Source organism: Herpailurus yagouaroundi, unplaced genomic scaffold, assembly GCF_014898765.1.
Source record: "Herpailurus yagouaroundi ecotype Mexico unplaced genomic scaffold, PumYag 77, whole genome shotgun sequence".
Lineage (NCBI taxonomy): Eukaryota > Metazoa > Chordata > Mammalia > Carnivora > Felidae > Herpailurus > Herpailurus yagouaroundi.
In genome coordinates, this window is record NW_024412388.1 from 11,677,690 (window position 1) to 11,695,393 (window position 17,704).

General features: G+C 49.5%; 1 protein-coding gene across 1 annotated transcript in view; it reads right to left on the reverse strand.

Annotated features, from left to right (window-relative positions):
• Positions 1-17,447, reverse strand: part of ZBTB17 (zinc finger and BTB domain containing 17) — a 32,663-nt gene extending 15,216 nt beyond the window's left edge. Inside the window, exons 1-2 of the mRNA XM_040462243.1 lie at positions 17,323-17,447; positions 14,934-15,016 (exon numbers count right to left, since the gene is read on the reverse strand). The gene's annotated coding sequence lies outside the window, so the exon portion shown is untranslated. The remainder of the gene's footprint in view (positions 1-14,933; positions 15,017-17,322) is intronic.
• Between the last annotated feature and the right edge of the window lie 257 nt (positions 17,448-17,704).

A 17,704-nucleotide genomic window follows, 5' to 3' on the forward strand; every position in this document is an offset into this window, starting at 1 on the left:
GGGGAGAGAGGGGGAGAGGGAGGGGGAGGGGGAGAGGGGGACGGGGAGGGGGAGGGAGGGAGGGAGAGGGAGGGAGAGGGAGGGAGAGAGGGAGAATCCCAAGCAGGCTCTGCACTGCCCACGCAGGGCTCAAACCCACAAAAACAGGAGATCATGACCTGAGCTGAAACCGAGAGTCAGACGCTTGACTAAGCCACCCAAGCACCCCATTTCTCTTAACACAGGTCTGTGACTGATACACAGTTGAACAAGAAGGGGAAAAAATGAATTAAAACAAACCAAACCAGGTTATGCCAAGCGAACCCCCTTTGCCATTGAGGCACGCGGCTCCTCTCCACAGCAGGGGGACAGAGAGGAGGGAGCCACGGCCTGGTCCAACGTGACAAAAGGGCACTCAGGTCTCGGGCGTTGTGTCCATCCGGCTTCAAACTTCTGCTGTGAGGCCTCTGTTACTGTGTCTCTTCGGCAGAAAGCCTGAGGCGGGTTGCCCACTGAGGTTAACACGGTTGGATTCGGGGGTCTAACCTTCACATGTGGTGGCCGAGGGGACAGAGTAGCAAACTTACACTTGAAACCAACCACAGAGGACTGCCCAGTGCAGGTGACCTGATGGGAGCTGGCGGCCCCCCCGGGAACAAAGTCGGGCCTAGGCGCCCACCTTCAAGGACGTTTCACCGGGGAGAAGGTTCCAGACCCCGTCGCCATCCTCTGCTGAGTTCTGAAGGGGTGCCACAGGAGGATACGGTACCTGGTCACAGCCAACAAGACACACGAACAAAGGCAAGAAGGATGTTCAGAGAAGAGGACAGCATACGCAACGGGGTGCGTTCAGGAGAAAAACTGGTGCGTGGGCTCGGGACCGGGTGGGGGAGGGACGGTACACCTCAGCATCCCAAGAGAAACGACTGAGTGGAAAACGTGGTGAGAAATGCAGCTGGAGGGACAGGCCAGAGCCAGGCACACAGGGCCATGCCCACCATGTCAGGACCTCGCGTTCATGCCTGGCAGTCGGGAGCCTTGCCGGGGGTTTGAGCAAGGGCGGGGCCACGGTGAGGTTCACGTTTCTGAAAGGTCACTCTGGCTGCATCAGTATGGAGAACAGACTCAAAGAGGAAGGGCCAGAAGCAGAAAAAGCAGTTAGAAAGTCCCACAGTGCTGGACCCTTGGGATGGGAAAAATGAGGCAACGTCACCCCCAGCTGGCACCAGGAGGGTGCACACATTCACGCGGACCTTTCAGGGCAACCCGTGCAAATGGCCTGCCCATTAAACATTGTAACATCCTTTGAAAAATGTTGAGTACGTCTTCTCGGAGTGGCTCAAAGTCCCTTAACACACTCGGAACCTGACCCTTCCTAGGGGAAGCAGGGTCGTGCGGTCTGTGCAAAACCATCAGCCCAGGCTGTGACATCCCAGCTCATATGTCACCGGAAGTACAAGACACAGGGGAGGGGCCCTCGGAGGAGCAGGGCAAGGGCAGGAAGGAGCTCTACTTGCCAGGGCACATCCTTTCTGCATTCTCTTTTGCCACTTCTAAATGTTAGCCATTAACAAAGTCAAACCAAGTAAAAAAAAAAAAGGAAGAAGGAAGGAAGGAGAAAGACAGTGTCCACAATGCCTGAGCGCCTTCATTTCTCTTTACTATAAAACCTCTAAGACATTTTCTACGAGACCTGGTGACTCAAAACTTCTCAACGGGAAAACATTTCTCATAGGGGAAATGGAAAATTATCGTAATTTGCACAACGAATGTGTCACCCGAGAAATCTTTATGAGCAGAAATTCCTTACGGGGACAAAAGTGAAAATCCCCTAGAAGAGCAGCCGGCGGCCTTTGCCAGGTGCGGCCGAGCCGCTCGGACGCCGTGATGACCTTCCAGAGAGGCTCACACGCAGCTCTGCGTGCGGCCTCAGGGACTTGCCGGACCCCTGGCCCCAGTCACCCCCTCCTGCCTCGGCATCAAACCAAAGCGGGCCGAGCACCTCGGGTTCCTTTAACGCGGCTGCCGGCGACCATCATTCCAGCTGCACGTGAACCCACGCTAGCGATACCGAAGGAAAAAGGGGAATCTGATGCCAACTTCTTCTAAAAGAAGATGTGAAATCTCACCAGGCCCCCATGAAATGAAAGATGACCAGGAAAAGGCCCTGCAAATGGCAATGCTTATTCCGCTCAACAGTAACCGAAACACAGGCTGCAGTGCTCATCCTTGATGGCAAAAGTCACCTACCTGCTCTCTGCAAAGAACACGATGATTCTGGAGGAACACCGGGGCTTTCATTGAGAAAGCAGGTAGAACATGACAATCCCAAAGGAAGGATTAGTTGTCCCATGATACTAGTCAGGGTTGGGACCCAAGCCAAAAGGAAAAAGGAAGTTGAGTACCAACTGTTTGGGAGTGGATGTATTCGGACTTCAACGTAGCACATGCATTTCACGTGACTTTTCCTCGGCTTGTTTCCTCACTAGGATTCGTGACTGCTAAGATCCCTTCTAGTGTGAAGCTTTAATAAATGTTGAATAAATGCTTTCACCAATAAGACTGCCAGGTGACAAATGTATAACAGATACCAAGCGAGCGACAAAAATGAGACCGTAACCCAGCAGTGAGCAGACTTTCATTTAAAACTTTCCCTATATGGGGCACCTGGGTGGCTCACTCAGTTAAGCGTCCGACTTTGGCTCAGGTCATGATCTCGCGGTCCATGAGTTCAAGCCCCGCATCGGGCTCTGTGCTGACTGCTCAGAGCCTGGAGCCTGTTTCAGATTCTGTGTCTCCCTCTCTCTCTGCCCCTCCCCCGTTCATGTTCATGCTCTGTCTCAAAAATAAATAAACGTTAAAAAGAAAAAATTAAAAAAAAAAAAACTTTCCCTATATTGGAGGACACCTGGGTGGCTCAGTCTGTTGAGCATCTGACTTTGGCTCAGGCCATGAGTTTGCAGTTCGTGGGTTCGAGCCCTTCATCGGGCTCTGTGCTGTCAGCGCAGAACCTGCTTTGGATCCTCTGTCTTCCTCCCTCTCTGCTCCTCCCCCACTCACACTCTCCCTCTCAAAATTAAACATTTAAAAAAAACAAAAACCTTCCCTGTATTGGAAATCTTGAGATGGACAAGAGCTACACAGGACATATATATTCGGATACAGAACTATGCACAGCAGAAGCCAGCACCAAATTGTCTACTTACTATTCCAGATAGTTGGTTCGACTAAAAATATTTTGTAAAACTTGACTGAGGAAAACTAAATGAGTACAAGGATATTTTAGAGGGCTATTTGGGGTTATGTTAGGCCTGGATAACAAGTGGTCAAGAACTCAATGTCTCCATTTCCAATGATTTTTTTTTTAATTTTTTTTAATGTTTTTATTTTTGAGACAGAGAGACACAGAGCACGAGCAGGGGAGGGGCAGAGAGAGAGGGAGACACAGAATCTGAAGCAGGCTCCAGGCTCTGAGCTGTCAGCACAGAGCCCGACGCGGGGCTCGAACTCACGGAGTGTAAGATCATGACCTGAGCTGAAGTCGGCCACTTAACCAACTGAGCCACCCAGGCGCCCCTCCAATGGTTTTTTAAAACTGCTGTGCTCCTCAACTCCAGCTGCTAAAGGGCAGCTCTAGAACAGTTTCTGGACAACAGCCCTGGGAGGATTCAGGAAGCTCAGGGCCCCAGCGCTTGCCCTTGAACAAACAGCGCTGGCTGACCTCCAGCCCCTCCAATCCCCTCCACCTGCAACAGCCGTGAATCAGCAAAGCTGCTGGAAGCCTTTTAACGATTGATTGACTCGCAAACGCTGGCGGTTTTTCAGCCAGTCGCTTTGGAGTGTGAGCTTCCGAGAGAAACTTGGAAAGCACCCCTAGTTGCTGCCTGGTTCCTGTTTCCCGGTCCTAAGGCCTGAGAGAGACCGAGAGAGAGACACAAACAGGTACAGAAAGAGAGCTTGCAGCAGCCCTCTGAGGTATGCAGACCAGCCCCAAGGGGCCACTTACTGGGGCCACAGTGGGGGAAGTCGGCACATACACTTAATTCTTAGAAGTATGGAAGACTGGTCAGCATTCTAAATGTTCTGTTCCTTTTTTTTTTTTTTTTTAAGAGTTTATTTTTATGTAATCTCTACATGCAACACGGGGCTCAAACTCACAACCCTGAGATCAAGAGTCACACGCACCACTGACCCAGGCCAGCCAGGTGCCCCTAAATGTTCTGTTTCATCATTTTACCCTTATCTTCTCAACTTCCCAAATGTAAATATAAATTAGGGGTGAATATTTGCAGCCTATGTTGCAAATAAGAGTTAACACTCTTGTTATACAAAAGGCTCCTCATACAAACAACAATGAAAACGTTATGTCCCCGTAAAAGCCTGTACACAAATGTTCACGGCAGCATTACTTGTAATAGTCAAAAGGTGGAAACAACCCAAATGTCCGTCAACTGATGGATAAATAAAACGTGGTGGGTCCAGGCAATGGAATACTGGACAATAAAAAAGTAATGATAAAGGGGTGCCTGGGTGGCTCAGTCTGTTAAGAATCTGACTCGTGAGCTCAGCTCAGGTCTTGATCGCAGGGTCATGAGTTCAAGCCCCATGTTGGGCTCCACACTGGGCATCAAGGTTACTTAAAACAAACAAAACAAAAAAGTAAAAATATATGCTACAACATGAATGAACCTGGAAAATATTATGCTAAATGAAGGCAGCCAAAAGACCACAAGTTACAGGATTCCATTCACATGAAATGTCCAGAACAGGCATATCCATAAGGATAGATAATGACTGCCTACTAGGGCTCAGGGAGACAGAGGGAAAGAAGGGTGACTGGTAATGGGTTTCTTTCGAGATAATACAAATGTTCTGAAAATAGAGAGAGGTGATAGTTGTGCAACTCTGGGAATATACTGCCAGCCATTTAATTGTACGCTTTTTTTTAAATGTTTATTTTTGAGAGAGAGAGAGAGAAAGAAAGAGAGACACAGTGTGAGGGAGGGAGGGACAGAGACAGGGAGACACAGAATCCAAAGCAGGCTCCAGGCTCTGAGCGGTCAGCACAGAGCCTGATGTGGGGCTCAAACCCATGAGACGTGAGATCATGACCTGAGCCGAAGTCAGCTGCTTCACCAACTGAGCCACCCAGGCACCCCAACTGCACGCTTTAAATGGGTGCTGCATGGGTATCTCAATAAAGCTATTAAAAATTAATCAACAAGAAAAAAAAAAACTCCCAACAGAAAAAGGAGTCAAGGAAATGACGAGGCAATTCACAAAAGAAACACAGGTGGTCAATATATTCTACACAGAAAAAAAGACGTTCAGCCTAATAAAGAAATATAAAGAAGTACGAGATACCACTTCCACTACAGGGCGGGCAAAAATCTAAAAGACTGACAGTTTCCACTGTGGGCCAGGGCGTGTTCTCAGGATCATGAAATGGTACATTTTGTCTAGATGGCGGCCTGCTGATACTGATGGGAATTTTTAATGCATTCGTCGGTTGGGTAAAAACTAATGCTTGGATGTGAGTAGCTGATCAGAGAGCCCACGGTACAGATGTGGCGATTTCCCAATCGGATGGGGATTTCGCCCAGCTGGGAAAAACTGTGAGTCCTGGTAAAGGACTGTGGGGGGGACCGTGTGCCTGTGCCCAGAGAAAACAGCCTTGCTAATATGTAATCAGCTCCACCACGTGAAACAACTGGGAGGTTACCAAGATCACAGGCTCATCATTTCCAAAGGGCAGCAGCACGTGGAGAAAATGCCGTCAAAGGGAATAACTGATAGCTGCTGTAGCTGCCTGCCTGCCTGCCGCGTGTTCCAGAATACATGCTACGTCATCACCACCCGCAGTAATCCCCAGAGAAGGGTGTTAATCTGATCACCCCCACTGGGCAGATATGCAAATCAAGGCTCAGAGAGGTTGTCAGCTGACCCAGCTCTCACTGACACGCCCAGATTCAAGGCCAAGTCCATCATACTCTAAAGATGTGCTCTTTCCACTTTAGAAAAGGACAAAACCTCCGCAGACATGGACTGACAGCCTCAAAAGACCCTTAGTCTGTCCCCAAAGGGCAAATTCTGTCATTAACTGGCACTTACCAACTCCTTTTCCTTATACTAATGAGTGTTACAAAACATCTTACGAAAACCCTTAGCGCACATCACTAAGTCTTAGTTCGAATCTCCGGTGTTTCCTGCTGCCAGAGGAAACACAGGATTAAGACTCGGAAACATCCTGATTTCTGGAAGCGTGGCACACCAGGTAACCAGGCCAAGTCTCACAGCAAACAACTACAAATGCTGAAGGAAAACTGTGAGAAATTTTTTTTAAAATGCATCAAAGAACCGGCAAGTCAGTGAGGAACACTGAGAGGTCAAACAAAATTCCGCAAAGGCTGGAATCCAGAGAGCAAGTGGAGGTTTGAGGGTGGGTATCGAAGGCCCCTGCAGAACTGAGCGGGCTCAAGTTCTCCCTCCCTCCTAAGGAGGGAGGTCTCGTGTGAGAATCCTCCAGAATAAAGCTGGAGCCACAAAGGATGATAAGTCAATGGAAAAAAGGACTGCACAGAAACTGCCTATACCAAAATCTTGGCAGGTAAAATCCACCCCCCCCCCCCAGAACTGGTAAACACTAGAAAGCCCCCAAATAGGTGATAGCCCAAACTCACACATTATAAAAGATATACTTCAGGGAGACAAAAAGTGATCCCAGAATGAAAATATTAAATGCAAGAAAGAATGAGGACCAACTAAAGTAGTCAATAATAAGTGAGTGAATCCAAACAATACTGAACTAATGGCATCTTCCAAAATTTAAAAAAAGAACTAAAATGCACACCAATAGAATAAAAGGAGGGAGTGATGGGAATTAAAGTGTGCTAAGGTCCTTGACTGTTTGACAGTAGGCTGTGAAGACAGTGACTAAAGTTAGACTTTGGTGATTTATGTAAACTATGGAAAATATGGAAAATATACCATGTTCATGAAAGACTTGAACATCATAAAAATGCCAACTCTATCCAAACTGATATGGAATAAATTCAAAAACAATTCTAATAAAGGATCCCAACAACTTTTTATGGAATTTGACAAGCACAATCTAAAACGAAGATGGGGGCACCTGGGTGGCTCAGCTGGTTAAGCATCTGACTCTTAATCTTGGCTTAGGGTATTTGGCTCATGCTCCATGAGATCAAGCCCAACATCAGGCTCTGTGCTGACAGCATGGAGTCTGCTTGAGAGTCTCTCCCCACCCCCTTCCCCACTTGCACGTGCTCTCACTCAAGATAAATGTTAAAAAATGAAATGAAATTAAAATGGAAGAGCAAAGGGCCAAGGCCCTACTAGGTTCCAAGAACTATCACATAAAAATTCAGCCATTAAGGCAGAATGATATTGGCACAGAGACGGAGAATAGTAAAGAGCTCAGAAACAGATCCACGTTATCTGTGGACGTTGATGTATTAGGACGGTCAGTGGTCACATTTACAGATCCACACGAAAGGGATTTTCCCCCCAATAAATAGTACTAGGACAATTTAGTCCATTTATATTTACTTTCTTTTTAAAGGAGGGGTGCCCAGATGGCTCTGTTAATCATCCAACTCTTGATTTGGGCTCAGGTCATGATCTCATGGTTGGTGGGATGGAGTCCCGCGCTGGGCTCTGTGCTGGTGGCAGCTCACACATGCTCTCTCTCTCTCAAAATAAATAAACTTAAAAAAAATTTTTTTTAAATAAAAATTTGTGGGGGGGGGCGGGGTGCCTGGGTGACTCAGTCGGTTGAGCATCCGACTTTGGCTCAGGTCATGATCTCGCAGTTCGTGGGTTCGAGCCCCGCGTCGGGGTTCTGTGCTGACAGCTCAGGGCCTGGAGCCTCTTTCAGATTCTGTGTGTGTGTGTCTCTCTCTCTCTGCTCCTCACCCACTAACACTCTATCTCTCCTTCAAAAATAAATAAACATTAAAAAAAAAAATGGGGGGGGAGCATGGCTCAGACGGTTAAGCGTCCAACTTCAGCTCAGGTCATGATCTCACAGGTTTGAGCCCCCCAGCAGGTTCTGGGCCAACAGTTCAGAGCCTGGAGCCTGCTTTGGACGGACTCTCTCTCTCTCTCCCCCCCCTGCCCCTCCCCCACTCATGCTGTCTCTCTCAAAAATAAACATTAAAAAAATTTTAGGTGTGCCTGGGTGACTCAGCTGAGTGTCCGACTTTGGCTCAGGTCATGATCATGCTGCTCTTGGGTTCCAGCCCCACATCAGGCTCTGTGCCAACAGCTCAGATCTGTGCCTCCCTCCCTCTCTCTGCCCCTCCCCAGCTCATGCGCTCTCTCAAAAATGAATAAACATTAAAAAAGCTTAAAAGTTGTTTTAAATAATGAGATTTTTGAAAAAGGAAAAAAGAAATCAGCCCCCTATCTCATAGCATACACAAAAATAATTTTAAATGGACTAAAGACCGTAACGTAAAAGGCAAAATCAAAAAATGTTTGGACGACAACGTACAGGGGATTATTTTTATAAAGTAGGAAGGAAGTTCTTAAAAGGACCAGAAAGTGCAAACCATAAAAGAAAAAAAAATGATAAACATTAAAATTAAGAATTTGTTTTAAAAAAAAAAAACACAGTGAAAAGCAACAAACAGGAGGAAACGTACAGGTACAACACATATAACCGACAAAGGGCCAGTCTACAAAACAAAAACCAAAAACAAACAAGAAATCCATATACAATAAAAAGACAGGGGAGCCGGGTGGCTCAGTCGGTTGAGCGTCCGACTTCAGTTCAGGTCATGATCTCGCGGTTTTGAGTTTGAGCCCCGCATCGGGCTCTGTGCCGACAGCTCAGAGCCTGGAGCCTGCTTCGGATTCTGTGTCTCCCTCTGTCTGCCCCTCCACTGCTTGTACTCTGTCTCTCACATGGTCTCAAAAATAATTAAACATTAATAAATAAAATGAAATAAAATCGACAACCCAGTAGAGAAATAAGCAAAAGATTTAAGCAGCTTTTTCACAGCAGGTGAAACCTGAATAAGTATACGAGGGACACCTGGCTGGCTCAGTCAGGCGAGCACGTGCCTCTTACTCTCAGGGTCGTGAGTTCAAGCCCCACATTGGGTGTGGAACCTCGTTAAACAAGAATTTTCATAAGTATATGAAAAGATGCTTAGCCCACTAATAATCATGAAAATGCAAATCAAAAGGACACAAGACGTCATTCCCATCAGATTACTAGAAATTAAAAAAAAATTTTTTTTAACGTTTATTTATTTTTGAGAGACAGAGAATGAGCAGGGGAGGAACAGAGAGAGAGAGGGAGACACAGAATGCGAAGCAGGCTCCAGGCTCTGAGCTGTCAGCACAGAGCCTGACACAGGGCTTGAACCCATGAACCGTGAGATCATGGCCTGAGCTGAAGTCAGTTAGTTGCTTAACCCACTGACCCACCCAGGTGCCCCAGATTACGAAAAATTTTAGAGCCTAATAAAACCAGAGTTGGGAGGATGTGAAACAAACAGAATTTTCAGTTGAACTGTAAACGGGGGAAGGCACTTGGGAAACGTTAGGCATTATTTGGTTGGGCTGAAGGTCACACACCCTGAGATTCAGCCACACTCCCGAGGGTGCACCCTGCAGAAGCTGCACGTGGGGGCCAGGAATGCTCACAGCAACACCGTCTCAGCAAAATACTCAACAACCCAGAAGTCCGCTAGCAAGAGAAAGGATAAGTAAATTCTCCTGCAAGGGAACTTTATCCGTGAAAGTGAAATACAACTACAGGCAACATGCATCACTCTCAAGAACCCATATTAAGCCAACAATTTAAGAAACTAAAGAAAACAACATGATTATATTGAGTTCAAAACATGCAAAATGAGGGGTGCCTGGGTGGCTCATTCGGTTGAGTGTCGGACTTCGACTCAGGTCACGATCTCACAGTTGGTGAGTTCGAGCCCCGCGTCGGGCTCGGTGCTGCAAGCTCAGACAGGCTCCAGGTCCGAGCACATCTCCCTCTCTCTCTGCCCCTCGCCTGCTCATGTGCACGCACTCTCTCTCTCTCTCAAAAAAATAATAATAAAAACTAAACAAAAACATGCAAAATGAGACAACACATTGTTTAGCAATACAAACACACGTGGTTGAAACTGTAAAGAGAATGATAAAAGCAAAACTGTGATGAGCTGGGGGCGGGGGCAGGACAGGATAGGATCAGGGAGGGGTGTTCCAAAGGTAACAAACGGTAACATTCTTATTTGTAAACTGAGCCATGGGTACATGGGTTTCCTTGTATCTATTCTTTATGCTGTATATATTTCTTTGTATCTACTCAATATTTAACAAAAAACAACTTACAAAATTAAACAATGTTCTTTCTGACTTTAAACAATGTTTTTGTTTTTTTTATTTTATTTATTTTGAGAGAGGGAAAGAGAGGGCGAGCAGGGGAAGGGCAGAGAGAAACAGAGGGGGAGAGAGAGAATCCCAAGCAGGCTCCACACTGCCAGCACAGAGCCCCATGCAAGGCTCAAACCCACAAACCGTGAGATCATGACCTGAACCGAAACCAAGAGTCAGACGCTTAACCGAGACACCCGGGCGCCCCTAAACAATGTTTCGAGGCATGAACTTGGGCAGCTGAGTTACAGTAAACCAGGAAAGTCCCTGACGGGGGCCCCCCACTGCCAAGACTACCGAAATGGGACGTGCTGCACACCAGGCTCGGAGCACCTGGAGAAACAGCTTCCCGCTGGGCACCAGCGCCTCCCATTCGGGACAGGAAAGTGGCTGCTTTGATTAATAACAGTTCCAGCATAGGAAGTGGTGTGGGTGGGGTGGGGGGAACAGGTTCTACTGCCAGACCTCTTATGACAAAAGCTGAGTGCTTTTTCTTTCTTTTTTTTCGGGGGGGGGCCCCGCTTCCAGCTTTACTGAGAAATAATTGACATACATCACTGGGTAAGTTTAACGTGTACAGCTCGTCTGAGTTGCCATATATGGTGACGTGTGATCACAACAGGTGCAGCTGACATCCTCCTTCTCACAGAGATACAAGAAAAATAAAGAGGGGCACCTGGGTGGCTCAGTTGGCTAAGGGGCTGACTCTTGGTTTCGGCTCAGGTCATGATCTCCCAGTTTGTGAGTTCAAGCCCTGAGTTGGGCTCTGTGCTGACAGTGTGGAGCCTGCTTGGGATTCTCTCTCTCTCTCCCTCCCTCCCTCTCTCTGCCCCTCCCCTGCTTGTGCTCTCTCTCTCTCAAAATAAGTAAATAAACTTAAAAAAAAAAAAGAAAGAAAGAAAAGGAAAACAATTTTCTCCTGTGATGAGGGCTCACAGGATCTACTCTCAACGGCCCCCCTTTTGTCACACGGCAGTGTCAGCTGCAGTCGTCAAGATGTCAGAGGAGGCTTCTGATGTTACCAGGAACCCACCGCACCTGCTTTCGGGGTGGTCCCGCCCTCAGCGGGAACCACCACCCCCGAGCCTCCGCAGGCAGCTGTTTAGACAGGACTGAGCAACTCCCACTTCTCACCAGGCCCTCTGCTTCTTTCCTTGGAAGTTCAAGGCTTACATCTCTCCAGTTCCTGACAAGCAGGCTTGACTCCCCGAGCCCAGAGCCCAAGCCCCGGTTTTCTGCATGAATCCGTGGCGATTACAGCCCGGAGGTCTACTTTCACTGGCCCTTGGATGGGTAGCTACTGGTGGCAGGGGGACCCACGAGAGGGCCGGGTACCTGTGCCGACAGCGCACACATCCGCAGCAAGTGCGGAAACCGCTCAGCAAACGCTTACGCTTTGACCTCTGTTATTTCAGTCATTTAGAAACCGTGGCCAGCAAAGGAAGGAGGGAGTGGTCTCCAGGACAACATGCTTTGTGCACACAAACGTATCTGGAGTTTTTCATTTTCTCTCAGGCTGGGTCCCTCCCTTTTGTGACCACCCGCGCAAGCACCATCCTTCGAGGAATTTCAGGAAGGTAAAGAGTGAGCCACCTGGTCTTTTATGTGGCAAACTAGTAAAACCCTGAAGCCCCGCCCACAGAGGCTGCCCTTCTACACGCAGGAGCTCAGTGTCTAAACAAAATCAAACCACTCGACGCTTACAAAATGGTCCTCCCTAGATACACACAGAGACATATACATGCATGGAATAGCTCTGGAAGGATCCACAGATACCATTAACAGTTCTCTGGGAGGGGAACTGGGTCAGGTATGGGAGGGTGACTCGCCTCCCCACAAGGCATTCTTCGGAACCTTCTGACTTTTGTACCTTATACGTATTCCTATACCAAACATTTTTCTTCTTCCTCAACTGTGCACGTTCTTTTTTGACCCTCTCAAGGGTCCTCTTCTCCTAACTAACACATAATAACACCAGTTACCAATTATGGAGTCAGGGACCCGACTAAGCATTTCACATTCATCACCTCATCAATAATTCCAGCCAATAAAGTTATGTGTGAGGTCATCAGTATCCCCATTTTACAACGGAAGAAACTGAGGCTTGGAGAGACCAAGTATTTTGCCCAGAGGCACATCTAGTGGGTATAAGAACGAGTAAGAGTCCAGGTATGTCTGACTTCTAACCAGTACCCTACACTGCAGGCTTCTAGCGGGAGACCATCTGGCCCCAGGAGATGTTTGGCAATGTCCGGAGTCACGTTTCATCGTCACAGCTGGTGAGGTAGGTGAGTATTACAGGCATCTATGGGTGGAGACCAGGGATGCTAGAACCATCCCGAAGTGCACAGGACAGCTCACAACAAAGATTTACGCAGCTCTGAATGTCGATAACACCAAGATTGAGAAGGGGCTGCCTGGGCGACTTCGTCGGTTAAATCCGACTTCGGCTCAGGGCATGAATCTTGTGGTGAGTTTGAGCCCCATGTCAGGCTCTGTGCTGACAGCTGGGAGCCTAGAGCCCGCTTCAGGGAAACAATTCTGTGTTTCCCTTTCTCTCTGCCCCTCCCCCACTTGCACTCTGTCTCTCTCACTCTCAAAAATAAAGGAACATTAAAAAATAAAAATTGAAAAAAAAAATCAAAGTTGAGAAACCATGCTCTACTAGAAAAAGACAGAGGAACTATCTTCTGACCTAAACTGTCAAATCTCACAGGTCACCATTTTATTTTACACCCCTACTCCAGCCAGATACCAAATAAACCGTCAGGTTTCTCCTGTCTTCAATCAATAGCAGGCCAACCCCACATCACGCCGGGGTTCTCTCCAACCTGACTGCTGGTTCCTCCCTAGCCAGCCAAGGCTGATCATTCATCCACCCAAGCATGTCTACTGAGCACCAGCTACGTGCCGGGGACCAGAAGAAACAAGCCCCATCCCCGCCTGCACGATGCCAATGGGCCAACGGGGAGACGGAGAAACCTAGGATTATCCCGTGAGGTAGGAATGCACTGAGACATCAGTGCAGGATGCTAAGAAATCAACAGAGGAGGAGCTCTACCCTCAGCTGGGGTGGGTGACCGGGCAGGGCCCAGAGAAGGCTTCCCAGCAGCATTTGAGCTTATGGGAATTCAACAGGCAGAGGCAATCCTTCCCTTCCCAAAGGACCCCTCGCCAGACCATTCAGAGTACGGTCTCTGAGAATCCACAGATGGACCCCTTTAATCAGAGAGCTTGGCAGAACTCCCAGAGCGGTCGCTGATCCCCTCTGGACAATCGGGATAATTCCTGCCTTGAGCGAGGACACAACCCGGCTTCCCCACAGGGAATTCTCAAAACAATTCTGTGATGTAGGTACTGTTATCCCTATCTGACAGAGGAGGAAACTGAGGCACAGCAGTGACATAACTGGCCCTCAGGATACAGAGCCACTAAACAGAGATTCACACCTAACACCAGAGTCCTCACCGCCTACGAGGGGAGCTTCACAAATGTCAATCCAAACACGTTGTTCAGTCTGGATCTCCCCCCCCCACCCCAATCTCAGCAGAGCCTTCCACCATCAGTCATCCTTCCCCTGGATCGCCTCACACTTGGGAATAGACCCCCGTAGTGTTCCTTGTGTTGTATGGTGATTACCCACACGGCTAAGAGCTCCTTGCTCCCAGGATCCAGTCTTCCCTAGCTAGCACCTGGCATGGCGTCTGACCTGCTGGGCACAGGAAGCGCTGAATGCATTAACAAGCCAGGACTCCCTGTGCCCAAGCATGTCAACCCACCTGAAGCCAGAGCAGTCTGCCTTGGGGAGAACGCCCAGCCCTCTGTCACCAATACAGGGGACGTTCCCTCGGGCTGGGCCCAAGCCCCAGGGTCAGCAATCCAGTCACACAGGGACCAAGCAGGCTCCCTTAGCCAGCTTTCCCTCCAGCTTTGGGACAGTCATGATTCGTTCTTTGGTTGTACACCAGATGCTTATGTTTGGGGACATGCTGTACAAGAATACAGATCTTTAAACATTAGAACCTTAAAAGGAATGAACATGTACTCCCCACTCTGTCTGCCAGATGGGGTGCAGACAATAATGGCAGGGGCTGGAGCGGCCAGCTTGGACCAGGAGACGGAGATCTGGGTTTGAGCAAGGAGAGCCACATGATCACTAGAACCCCATTTCCGGATACTTCACAGAACAGAGCAGGATGCCCTACCAACTCTGGACTGCCTAATTCTAGATTATCAAGAGGAGAGGAGTAAATTTCGAGTTTGTTTCAGCCACTGTATTTTGGGATTGCTTGGCTGGAGCATGTTAGGCTGTATTTGATTAAAACAAGGTGTGAGCATTTGCCCGGTGATTAACCTAGTCTGGTCTTCATTGGTAAACCACGAATAATGACAGCAACAATCTCCCAGCCACACTCACATACTGTCCTCACTGTATAGCTTGAAAGAAAAAGCTGCCTTGAAAGGGTGACTTGAATCGCGCTGAGCCTAGAGGAGAAGGACAAGCGAGCTGACCTTCTGGTTTGTTTCATCCTTGAGCATTACCGACATACCTCAGATTTCCAAGGAGCCCAGGCTACTCTTTTCTGACAGTTTGCGTAAACTCCAGCTTGGCTCTCCTCCTCCAGCTCATCACCTGAATCAAAGACACCCAAGCAGAAAATCGGATGAGAACCTGCAAGGCACCTGCTCCCTTAAAGCCGCCCTTTTGGGGCGCCTGGGTGGCGCAGTCGGTTAAGCGTCTGACTTCAGCCAGGTCACGATCTCGCGGTCCGGGAGTTCGAGCCCCGCGTCAGGCTCTGGGCTAATGGCTTGGAGCCTGGAGCCTGTTTCCGATTCTGTGTCTCCCTCTCTCTCTGCCCCTCCCCCGTTCATGCTCTGTCTCTCTCTGTCCCGAAAATAAATAAACGTTGAAAAAAAAATTAAAAAAAAAAAGCTGCCTTTTTTCACTCATCCATGAAACACAGGCAAATTCAGAGCCCAAAGTCAGTCCTCAGTACAAGTTCGTTCGGATCATTATCGGCCTGCTGCGTACCGGACCCTGTGCCGGTCACCCGGGACACAAAGACGAGTAAACCCTCTCCCAGCCCTCACACACCCCTGCTTACCAGAAAGACATAACACAATGCTGAAAAGCAAGAGCGACAAGGCTGTGCCCAAGTTACCGCATTGCTACAGCATTAGCATCCCTCCAGGGGGTCTCAGACACTCTTGCTTTCCCATGAAATATACCCTTGCCCTAGGTGAGCACACCCACTCCCACAACGTTAGTGACTTTTGATGGAGGACGACTTCTAGCTCGCCACTGTATAGTCCCACTTGACTGTTCCACAGGCACCTGCTTTCAACGTGTTCAAAACTAAACGTATCTTCCCTTCTCACAGCTACTCCCCGTCCTGTTCCCTATCACACTGAGTGGCACCACCACCTGTGGGTCACAAGTGTGAGGTCAGTCCCGACACCTCTCTGCCCCTAGGAGCCACAGACACAAATACGTGATTCTGATACTGCCCTGAAGGAAGAAAAGCATAAAAGTTCTCCTTGCTCATCTACGTAACCACCGAGTTTTGCCAGTTCTCCAAAACCTCTCTCCCCACCCTCTGCCTCTAACCTAACTCAAGACCACCCTCATTTCTCACCTGGATTCTTCTAGCAGCCTCTTAACGGGTCTCCAGGCCTGCTCCCTTTAACGCCTCCTCCACATAAACAGGTGATCTTTCTAATCCACACATCTGATTCTTACATGGCTTTCCATTAACCTAAAACTTAAAAGCCCTTAACTAGGTTCACAAGGTCCCACAGGACCAGGCCACAGCCTGCTTCTTTAGTCCTACCTCTTGTTTCTGTCTCTAGGGCAGAGAACTCAATTCAGTTACGCCAGTAGCCCCTAAACTTTCTCACAAACTCCCGTCTTCAGGTGAGAATCCTCCCCCTTTTCTTGCATCTGTTAGGTCTCAGCCTCCTGGGGAGAGAAAGCCTCCCTCGATCTGCCTAGACTGAGTGAGGTGCCTCTACGCTGTTTCCCGAGCAAGGAGAACTTTTATGCTTTTCTTCCTTCAGGGCAGTTTCAGAACCACGTATTTATGTCCACGGCTCCCACATGAGTCTCTGAGCTCTGGGGGATGACCACGAAACGAACAGTCACAGCAACACACACACACAGCATTTACGTTATGCTAGGAAGGGTTCTCCACACCTTGCACCTGTTACCTTATTTAATCTTTAGAACAACCTTAGGGGCAGGTTTTATTACCATCTCCGCTTTAAGGATGAGGAAACCGGGGCAGACAGCGAGAACCTCACGTGTTTCAGGACAGTCCGCAAGCACCGAGTCCGGATCCAAACCCCGGCTGCCTGGCTCCACAGTTCACACTTTCAACCACTCCACCAGGATCAAGTCTGTCGGGTGCACTCGCTCTAGCCTCACAACCTATCAGGTGCCTAGCCGCCGCGGGTGGAAGGAAGGAATGAATGAAATAATCCTGTACAGGGGCAGTGTGGACCTCCCACTCTGCCAACACCTCCTGGTCCGGCAAGCCCGTGCCCTCCTGCCCGCGACGCGCCGACGCGAGCTGCCCCGACACCGCGCCACGCTGCGGCCGCAGAACGACCACCCGCCACGGCGCGCGAGGTCAAGGGACGGTGACAGCCGGGCGGCGGGGGCGGAGATGCTACCAGCCGGGGTGTCACCCAAGCCGGGAGGCGATTCGCGCTCCCTCGCGGGAACTGCCGGTCCGCTCGCCCCCTCAGCGCTCGCTCGCCTGGCGGCTGCCCCGCACCCCCTTGCCCCGCGGGGTCACCCCCCAATCCCTGCTCCCTTCCCATTCCACTTCCCTCCCCTCCCCCACACAACCGTCCCCGGCGTCCCGCTGCGCCCCATCCTTCACCGCCTCCGCCCGGCTCCCGGGACTCCCCGGGCCCCGGGCGTCTGCTGGCCCTCACCTGCCATGTCCCGGACCCCACCGTAGAGGGAGGTGCATCACGGCCGCGAGAAGGCCGGGGACGGCACTTCAGAGCAGACAAAGGGCGCCGCCATGTCAGAGTCGGGCGGAACCGACCTCGCCGGCTTCCCGGCTGCAACTTCCGGCGCATGCGCAGCGCCCGCGCCGGCCGAGGACCGCGGACAGGCGCATGCGCCTACCTGCCCAGAAGTTCTGTATCGCACAGTACTTCGGCACTTAGAATTGTCCTCATTGTAACCCTTCCTTGGTTTTCTGTTCCAAACATAACAGTAACAGCTTCTCCGCGTTCAGCGCTTACTGTGTGCCAGGCACTGTTAAGCGCTTTACGCGCATGATCTGCTTAAATCTTCTCACTAACCGTG